The following is a 9,136-nucleotide window of genomic DNA, read 5'->3' on the forward strand; positions in this document are numbered from 1 at the left end:
TAAAACCAGATGATATAGACAATGGTGGTGCACCTTCAAATTTAGGAGCGTCATTTCCCATCATGGCTATTTCAAGCCAGGCAAGCTAAGGTAGCGGATGTGCGTGCTGCTCATGGGTGTCACTTCTCCGAATTGCGCCCCCTCGCACTCCCTCCCCCGCCCCGGGGAGCCAATCAACCCTCTTGCGTGTCTCGACCTCTCCAACTGCCAAAGCAGTAGGGTGCTTGCGGGTGTCGGGTGATCAGCCCTTATATTGCACCTCCTGGCCGAGCAAAAATTTTAACAGTGTAGAGGTTCCTTATGAGAACCCTGTATGCCATGTGCAGAACGCCCAGCATCTCCCAAGTTTTAGCTGCCCCAAAAAACCACACAGCTGCGGGGAATAAATGTCTCTTGTCTTTGGGGCAAGAGCGCCCTTATGCAGTTAGACAGAGACTAAGAAAAAGGTTGCCTTGCTTGAAAATGCCAGGAAACTAGGTTAAGACCTACCAAATCCAACCCTGCCCAAGAACCCGAATAAGATTTACCTGTCATTCAAGGCAAGAATTCTTTTCCTGAGAAAGCAGCAGAAGACTTTCCTAAAAGGAGGTTTGCAGCTCCAATAAACGAGAACCTCAACCTACAGGCCATTCGTGGATCTGAGGAGAGCCCAACCTGTTGCATCCAATGGAGTCTCCAAGCTCGTGGGCTCAGTGGGTCCTTAGGTTCTAGAAGCCCAAAGACTGAAGATGCCTGCGGGTGGTCAAGGGGACTTTTCTCATATCCTGCTGGCTCCACCAATCTTGTCAATTGAAATTAAGGCTGTTGAAGGAAAAGATTTTTAGAGAAGTTTTCTGGGAGCCAAATGTGAGGATTGACCTGGGAAACACAGGCCAACAGAGTGGGAAAGTGCTCCAATGTCTGGTACAAGCAAAGGCATTTTATAGAAGAGTTTCAAAAGGGAGGCAGAAAGCTTCAAATATAGTTGTCCATTTCTCACAGAACACAAGAATCACAGTCATTGATTACTGATCACACCATGGGAGCTAAAAACATCCACATGTGACCCAAAACAAAGGCTTCATGCTTTGGCTATACTTAACAATATCTAAGTGGTTTATTCAGAATGAGCAGGTTACACATTAATCAATAAATCAGGACTTCTAACTACATACATTATTTATCTTAGGAACAAAATGTTGACACCAAGTTCGTGAGACTTATCCAAAGACAGAGAGTTTTGAAAAACCTTCATTTTGATTTTCTCCTTTATCAGGGAAAGCAGTGGAAAGAGGAAGAAGAATAAAAAGAGGAGAAAAATAAAAATAAAATATAAATCAGTGAGAGAAAAGTGTGTAATAAGAAATAAACACTACAATAATAAAAGAAACAATACTAAAAGAAGATACAGAACGAGAAAAAAAGAGAATGCTGAAATTTGGAGAGTTTTGTGTAAAAAAATTTTTTAAAGAGTATCAGAAGGGAAAAGAATAAAAGTCATAAAAATCCACTTCTGAAATTACAGAAAAGCAAAAGCAGCTAAGAAATGCTAGCGGTTACAGCCAGCCACCAAAAAATAAAATAAAATAAAATATGAAAAAGAAAAAGAAATCTTAGAGATTTAATCAGAAAGAAGAATTTTGTATAAAAATGGTTGTGAGAAACAATAAAGAAAATATATAAAATATCTGGAAAGCATGCAAAACATTTCAAATGTGAAATAAAATGGGTGCCTAATAAAGATCAATTTAATATAAGGCAGAGATAAACAAGAGAAGTTATGACAGTAAAGGAAAATAGGTTACCCAGAAAAGGAGTAGCAAAGAGAAATCAAGAGCTGGATTTAAAAAAAAAATTACTAAATTTACAAAATACAGAGAAGAAAGGATGGAAGAACAAAAGTGCCGGGGAGATGTAATAAATGGAATTAACTAAAGCTTGAGTAAAATAATTAATATCAAAATAATATTTAAAATGTGAGAATTTTTAAAATAACGTTAAAGTAGAAAAATAAAATAGACTTAAATACAGAAAATGAAAATATAAGGATAAGAGAATATTTAATAAATACTTGCTTAGCACTTACGTGTCAAGCAATGCTGTAACACTTTACAGATATTTAACATATTTAATCCTCATAAAATCTTATGAGGTAGGTGAGATTATTATTTCAAATTCACAGATGAGGACATGAGAGAACCTTCCCAAGGTCTCACAGCTAATATGTCGCAGAACAGGGTCTGCCTCCTGAGTCTATGCTATTAACCACTGCTAAGGAAATAAATAACAAAGAAAAAGAGAAATAAGGATGAGAAGAAAATTAAAGAAACAACAACAACAACAAAAGAATCAGTGTTGGATAACCAAAATTAATAAAAGTAAACTGAAGTAGAGGAAGTGTTGTGAGGCACCCTCCCACAAGAAATGCACTTGAAAGGGCAGTTTATTCACTCCAGCTGGCCAGCGACCGTCTCCCAAGGTGCAACCAAGGAAGAGCAGCATCGGGCTTTGGTCTTGCAGGGTTTTTAAAGGCAAAACTACATCCCGTTGGCACACGGGTTTGTCCAGGTGCACAGAGCAAGCTGGGGGCTAGGTCACAGAGGCCTAGAATGAGCTGTTCGAGCAATCAAGCATACAAGTTTTCATTGTGTATGGTTCCTGTTCCCATGTAATAATTCACAGTGTATGGCTCCTGTTTCTATGCAATTGTTTTTTGTTTCTGTGAGAAAATCAACAGTTTCTCATGCAGAACGGGGGTGTAGTCTGCAGGTTAGGCAGGGGGCAAAATTGAGTTACTTAGGTTAAGCAAGCAATTCTACAGAAGCAGATAGCGAATGTTAGGAGGGTGTAGGGAGCTTTACTTTAGAAGGACGATACAAGGGTTAAATTACAGTACACCGATATAAGTTGTACTGGCTACTAAATTTGGGGGGCCTGATGCAAAATGGAAACACAAGGCATCTTGTTTAAAAAATATGAAGGATTTCAAGACAATGACAGCAGAAGCATTAAACCAAGCATGGGACCCTTCTATACACAGGGCCCTGAGTGACTGCACAGGTCACAAACCCCTGAAGCTGTCCCTAAAGAAAAGATTTCAAGAATCTTTAAACATCCCTCAAATTCTCAGAGAGGAAGGCTTTGAAGAATACTTACCAAAGGAGGTTTCTGCTGCCCACAAATGCAGGCAAGCACTGTGTCAAGCTGTGTGGAGGGTGGGCCACGACTGGATATCTCACTTATAGGGAAGACTCATCTGCATTTTGACTTGCAATTCTACGTGCACATGACTTTGTGGAGTGTGGATTTCTCTGATGTGTCCAGAGGAGCCACAAGTTACTCTCCCAAATGCCAAATGCATTTATTAGATTTATTAAATAAAAATGCAAAGCCACCACCTGGGCACACATACTTTTTCCAACTTGAACAACATAATAGAGTATTCTACTCTATTCCCCCACAGTTCTGTAACTGTGATGGGAGAAATTAATCAGTTGTTTAATTTCACTCAGCCAATAAAGTTACCACAAGTTTTGCTATTACTTGGGTCTTGTTGTAGCTTCCCAGAGAATATTTTTTCCCTTAAGATGCTGCTGTGGTTTTTTTTTTTTTTTTTTAATTGAGTGGACTTTGGACTTCCCAACCTCCAAAACTATAAGCAATAAATTTCATTTTCTTTATAAATTACCTAGTTCCAGGTATTTTGTTATAAGCAACAGAAACAAATTAATACAGTGGTCTTTTAGGACTGGCTTCTTTCACTTAGAAATATTTTCAAGATTCATCCGTGTTGTAGCATGTTTCAGTACATTCATCCCTTGTCATCTGTGGGAGATTGGTTCTGGGACACCCCCTCCCCCAAAACTTCCCCATGGTTACCAAAATCCAAGGATGCTCAAGTCCTCTATATAAAATGCTACAGAATTTGCATATAACCTACATACATCTCCCATATACTTTAAATCATCTCTAAATTACTTAAACCTAATACATTATAAATGCTACATAAATATTTGTTATACTGCATTGTTTTTTAAATTTTTGTTATTTTTATTGCTGTACTGTTATTTTTAATTGTTTTTTCCAGATATTTTTGATATGTGATTGGTTTAATCTGCAGATGTGGAACCTGTGGATATGGAGGGCAAACTGTACTTCATTTCTTTTTATGGCTGAATAATATTCTATTGTATAGATAGACCACATATTATTTATCTATTCAGCAATTAATGAACATTTGATTTGTTTCCATTTTTGGCTATTATGAATAAAGCTTTCATGAACATTTGTGAACAAGTTTTTGTGTGGACATATATGGTCATTTCTCTTGGGTGTCTACGCAGGAGAGGAGTTGGTGGGTCACATGGTCACTCCATGTTTAACTGTTTCAGGAACTGCCAGACTGTTTTCTAAAGTGTCTGTACCATGTTACATTCCTCTTAGTAAAGTGTGAGGGTTCTGATATTTCCACATCTTTGTCAACACTTGTTATTACCTGACTTTTTGTTTCTAGCCATCCTGGTGGGTGTGAACTGGTATTTCATTGTGGTTTTGATTTGCATTTATCTGACAACTAATGATGTTGAGCTTTTATTTTAAAGTTCCTTTTTTTTCTTAAAGCAGCTGGCCTGTACAGGGATCCAAACTATTGACTTTGGTATTATGAATACTGTGTGCTAACCAACTGAGTTAAATGGCCAGCCCAAGGAGCATTTTTGTATGTGCTTATTGGCCATTTGCATATATTCATTAGAAAAATGTCTATTCAGATCTTATATCCATTTTTAATTGGGTTATTTGTCTTTTTATTATTATTATTATTATTTGTTGTTGTTGTTTGTTTTGGGCAGCTGTGTGTTGGCCTTGGTGTTGAACTTGACCTTGGTGTTATCAAGGCCATGCTCTTAACCAGGTGAGCTAACCAGCCAGCCATGTTTTAAAATTATTAAATTGAAAGTATTCTCTATATTTTCTAGGTAAAAATACTTTGTCAGATACGTAAATTGAAAATATCTTTTCCCGGGCCGGCCCGGTGGCGCACTCAGTACAGTGCAGCGCTTGGGAGCGTGGCGGCGCTCCCGCCGAGGGTTCAGATCCCATATAGAGACCGGTCCGCTCACTGGTTGAGCACGGTGCGGGCGCGACACCGAGGGTTGTGATCCTGTTACCGGTCACGAAAAAAGACAAAAAAGGAAAAAAAAAAAAAAAAGAAAATATTTTTTCCCATACTGTGGATTGTTTTTTCACTTTCTTGATGGTGTCCTTTGTAACATAAACATATTTAGTTATGATAAAATCTAATTTATCTCTTTTTTCCTTTGTTGCTAATGTTTTTAGTGTAATATCAAATAATCCATTGCTTAGTGCAGTTATAAAGATTTATCCCTATCTTTTTCTTCAAAGAGTTTTATAATTTTACCTCTTATATTTAGATCTTTGATCCATTGAGTCAATTTTTGTATATGATGTGAGGTGTCAAACTTCATTCTTTTGCATGTCTGTCAAATTGTCCCAGCACCATTTGTTAAAAAGACTATTCTTTCCTCATTGAATGGTCTTGGAAATCTTGGCAAAAATCGGTTGACCATAGATACTTGGGTCTATTTTTAGCCTCTCAATTACATTCCATTTACCTATATGTTTAGTCTTAGGCCTGTACAACATTGTTTTAATTACTGTTGCTTTGTAGTAAGTCTTAAAATCAGGACAGGTGAATCCTCTAACTTTGTTCTACCTTTTAAAGGTCCCATGTAATTTTATATGAATTTTAGAATCACCTTTTAATTTATACAAAGAAGTCAGCCCAGATTCTGATAGGGATTGCATTGAATCTATAGAACAATTTGGGAAGTGTTGCCATCTTTACAATATTAAGTGTTCTGATACATGAGCCTAGGATGTTTTTCTGTTTATTGAAATCTTCCTTAATTTCTTTCAACAATAGTTTGTAGTTTTCAGAGTACACATTTTATGCTTTCTTTTAAAAGAGTTTCCGAAGTATTTTATTATTTTTGATGTTATTATGAATAAAATTATTTAATTAGTTTCATTTGTGGAATATATATTACAAGTGTATAGAAACACAATTGAGTTTCATATATTGATCTTTTATTCTGCAATCCTGCTGAACTAGTTTATTACTTCTAATAGTTTTAGTGGATTCCTGAGGATTTTCTAAATATGAGATCACATCATCTGCAAATACAGAAAATTTCACTTTTTCCTTTCCAATCTAGTTGCCTTTTATTTCTTTTTCTTGCCTACTTACATTGATTAGAATCTCCAGTACGTGCTAAATAGAGGCATGAGAGTGGACACCCTTGTGTTGCTCCTGTCTTTGGGGGAAAGTATATAGTCTTTTAACATTAAGTGTGATGTTAGCTTTGGGGTTTTGACTTTTTTTGTTTTTTGGTGTTTTTATTTTTTGTAGATTTCTTTTTAGGGTGGAAGAAATTCCCTTCTATTTCTAATGCGTTGAGACTATTATCATGAAAGACTGCTGGATTTTATCAAATGCTTTTCTTCATCTATTGGAATAATCATGCATTTTTTGTTTTTTATTCTATTGATATGATGTATCACATTTACTGATTTTCAGGTGTTAAAACAATCTTGTATTCCTGGGCTAAAGCACACTTTATCATGTTATGTGATTCTTTTTAAATGTTGTTGGCTTTGGTTTGCTAGTATTTTGTTGAGGATTTTTGTGTCCATATTCATAAAAGATTTTGATTGTAGTTTTCTCATGATGGCTTTGTCTGGTTTGGGCTCATAGAATTGGTTAATAGGTATTCCCTCTATTTCTATTTTTTTAAACAGTTTATGAAAAACTGCTATTAATTCTTTAAGTGTTCAGTAGAATTCAACAATAAAGCCATCTGGGTCTCTACTTTTCTTTGGGAGTAGTTTTTCTTATTACTAATTCATCTCTTAACTTATAGGTCTATTCAGATTGCCTATTTTTCTTGAGCCACTTTCAGTAGTTTGCATCTTTATAGGAATTTTTCCATTTCATCTAAGTTGTCTAATTTTTTGGCATGCAGTTTTCCACAGCATCCCTTTTTTATTTCTATAGGGTCAGAAGTGATGTTCTTCCTTTCATTTCTGATTCTGGTAATTTGGGTTCTCTTTCTTTTTTTTCTTGGTCAGCCTAGCTAAAGGTTTGTCAATTATGTTGATCTTTTTGAAGAACCAGTTTTTGGGTTCATTGATTTTCTTTATCATTTTTCTATTCTCTATTTTATTGACTTCCATTTTAATTTTTAATCTTGTGTAGGTTTAGTTTATTTTCCTTTATTCCAGTGTCTTAAGGTGAAAACTTATGTTATTCATGTGAGATCTTTTTTCTCTTTTAATCTAGGAGTTTATAGCTATAAATTTCCCTCTAAGCACCACTTTAGCTACATCCCATAAGTTTTGGCATGTTGTTTCCTCATTTTCATTCATCTCAAAGTATTTTCTAATTTACCTTGATATTTCTTCTTTGACCCATTGGCTATTTAGGAGTTTGTAGTTTAATTTCCACATATTTGTGAGTTTCCCAATTTCTTTCCATGATTAATTTCTGATTTCATTCCATTGTGGCCAGAAAACACATTTTGTATTATTTCTATCCTTTTGAATTTATTTGGGTTTGTTTTATGGCCTAGTAAAGGATCTATCCTAGAAAATGTCCTATATACTCTTGAGAAGAATGTATATCTGCTGTTGTTTGACAGAGTGTTCTATAAATGTCCATTAGGTTTACTTGGTTTATAGCATTGTTCAAGTCTTCTATTTCCCTGCTAATCTTCTTCATAGTTTTTCTATCTGTTATTGCAAGTGGGTCATTGAGGTCTCCAACTATTGTTTTTGAACTGTCCATTTCTCTCTTCATTTCTGTCAGTTTTGTCTTCATGTATTTTGGTGCTCTCTTATAAGGTACACAGATATTTATAATTATCATATTTTCTTGATGGATTAGCTCTTTGTTGTCACTATTTATCCCTAGTAACATTATTTGTTTTAGTCTACTTTGTCTATTAGTATAGTCAATACAGCTTTCATTGGATAAAGTTTGCATAGCATAGCTTTTCCATCCTTTTACTTTCAATCTACTTGTATCTTTGAATTTAAAGTATGTCTCCTGTAGACAGCATATAGTTAAATATTATTTTTATATTCACCCTGACAATTCCTACCTTTTGATTGGATTGCTTAATGCATTCACATTTAATGTTACTGTTGATATATTTAGATTTGTTTGCCATTCAACTTTTTGTTTTCTATATGTCTTATATCTTTTTCTTTCTTTTATATTCCTTTTTTCATTAAGCAAAATATTTTATAATGTAGCATTTAATTTCTAAATAATTTTTCCATTATATATTTTGTGTTATTTCTTTAGAGTTTGCTCTAAGACTTGTCATATATATCTTATCACAACAGCTTCAGATTTATACTAACTTAATTCCAGTGAGATATAAAAATCTCATTCCTATATAGCTCTATTCTCTTCCTCCCTTTTTTGTCATATTTTATTATAAATATTACCTATATAAATATTTCCAACCCAACATTACATTATTATAATTATTACTTTATATAAGTTTTTTGTTTTGAAGAAGATGAGAGAAAAAAAGGGGAGAAGTATACATATACAGCTTATTCTATATTAACCTTCTTTTTCTTATCACTTCTGGTTTTCTTTATTTGTTCCTGTGGGTTTGAGTTACCATCAAGAGTGATTTTCTTTAGCCCAGTACAGCTTTCTTCTCACTCACCTCCTTTGTGCTCTTATTAAATGTAATATATTACATTTCTACATGCTATAAGCCCCAAATACATTATAAACATATTGTTTTTTACTATTTCTACATGCAATAAGCCCCAAATACATTATAAACATATTGTTTTTTACTATTGCTTTTAATATCAGTTAAGAGAAAATATGCATTTATACTGTCTTTTATAATTACATAATTACCTTTACCAGTGCCCTTTTTTTAAAATTTGTTTTTAATGTTTTTAAGTTCTTTAGTCTGAAGAACTTCATTTAGTATTTCTTACAAGGTAGGTCTGCTAGCAACAGTTTTTCTCAGTTTTTGTTTATGTGGCAAGTCTTTATTTGGCTTTTATTTTTGAAAGAGAGTTTAGCTAGAGCATTTTTCTGAATATC

Source organism: Galeopterus variegatus, unplaced genomic scaffold (assembly GCF_000696425.1).
Source record: "Galeopterus variegatus unplaced genomic scaffold, G_variegatus-3.0.2 Scaffold2496, whole genome shotgun sequence".
Lineage (NCBI taxonomy): Eukaryota > Metazoa > Chordata > Mammalia > Dermoptera > Cynocephalidae > Galeopterus > Galeopterus variegatus.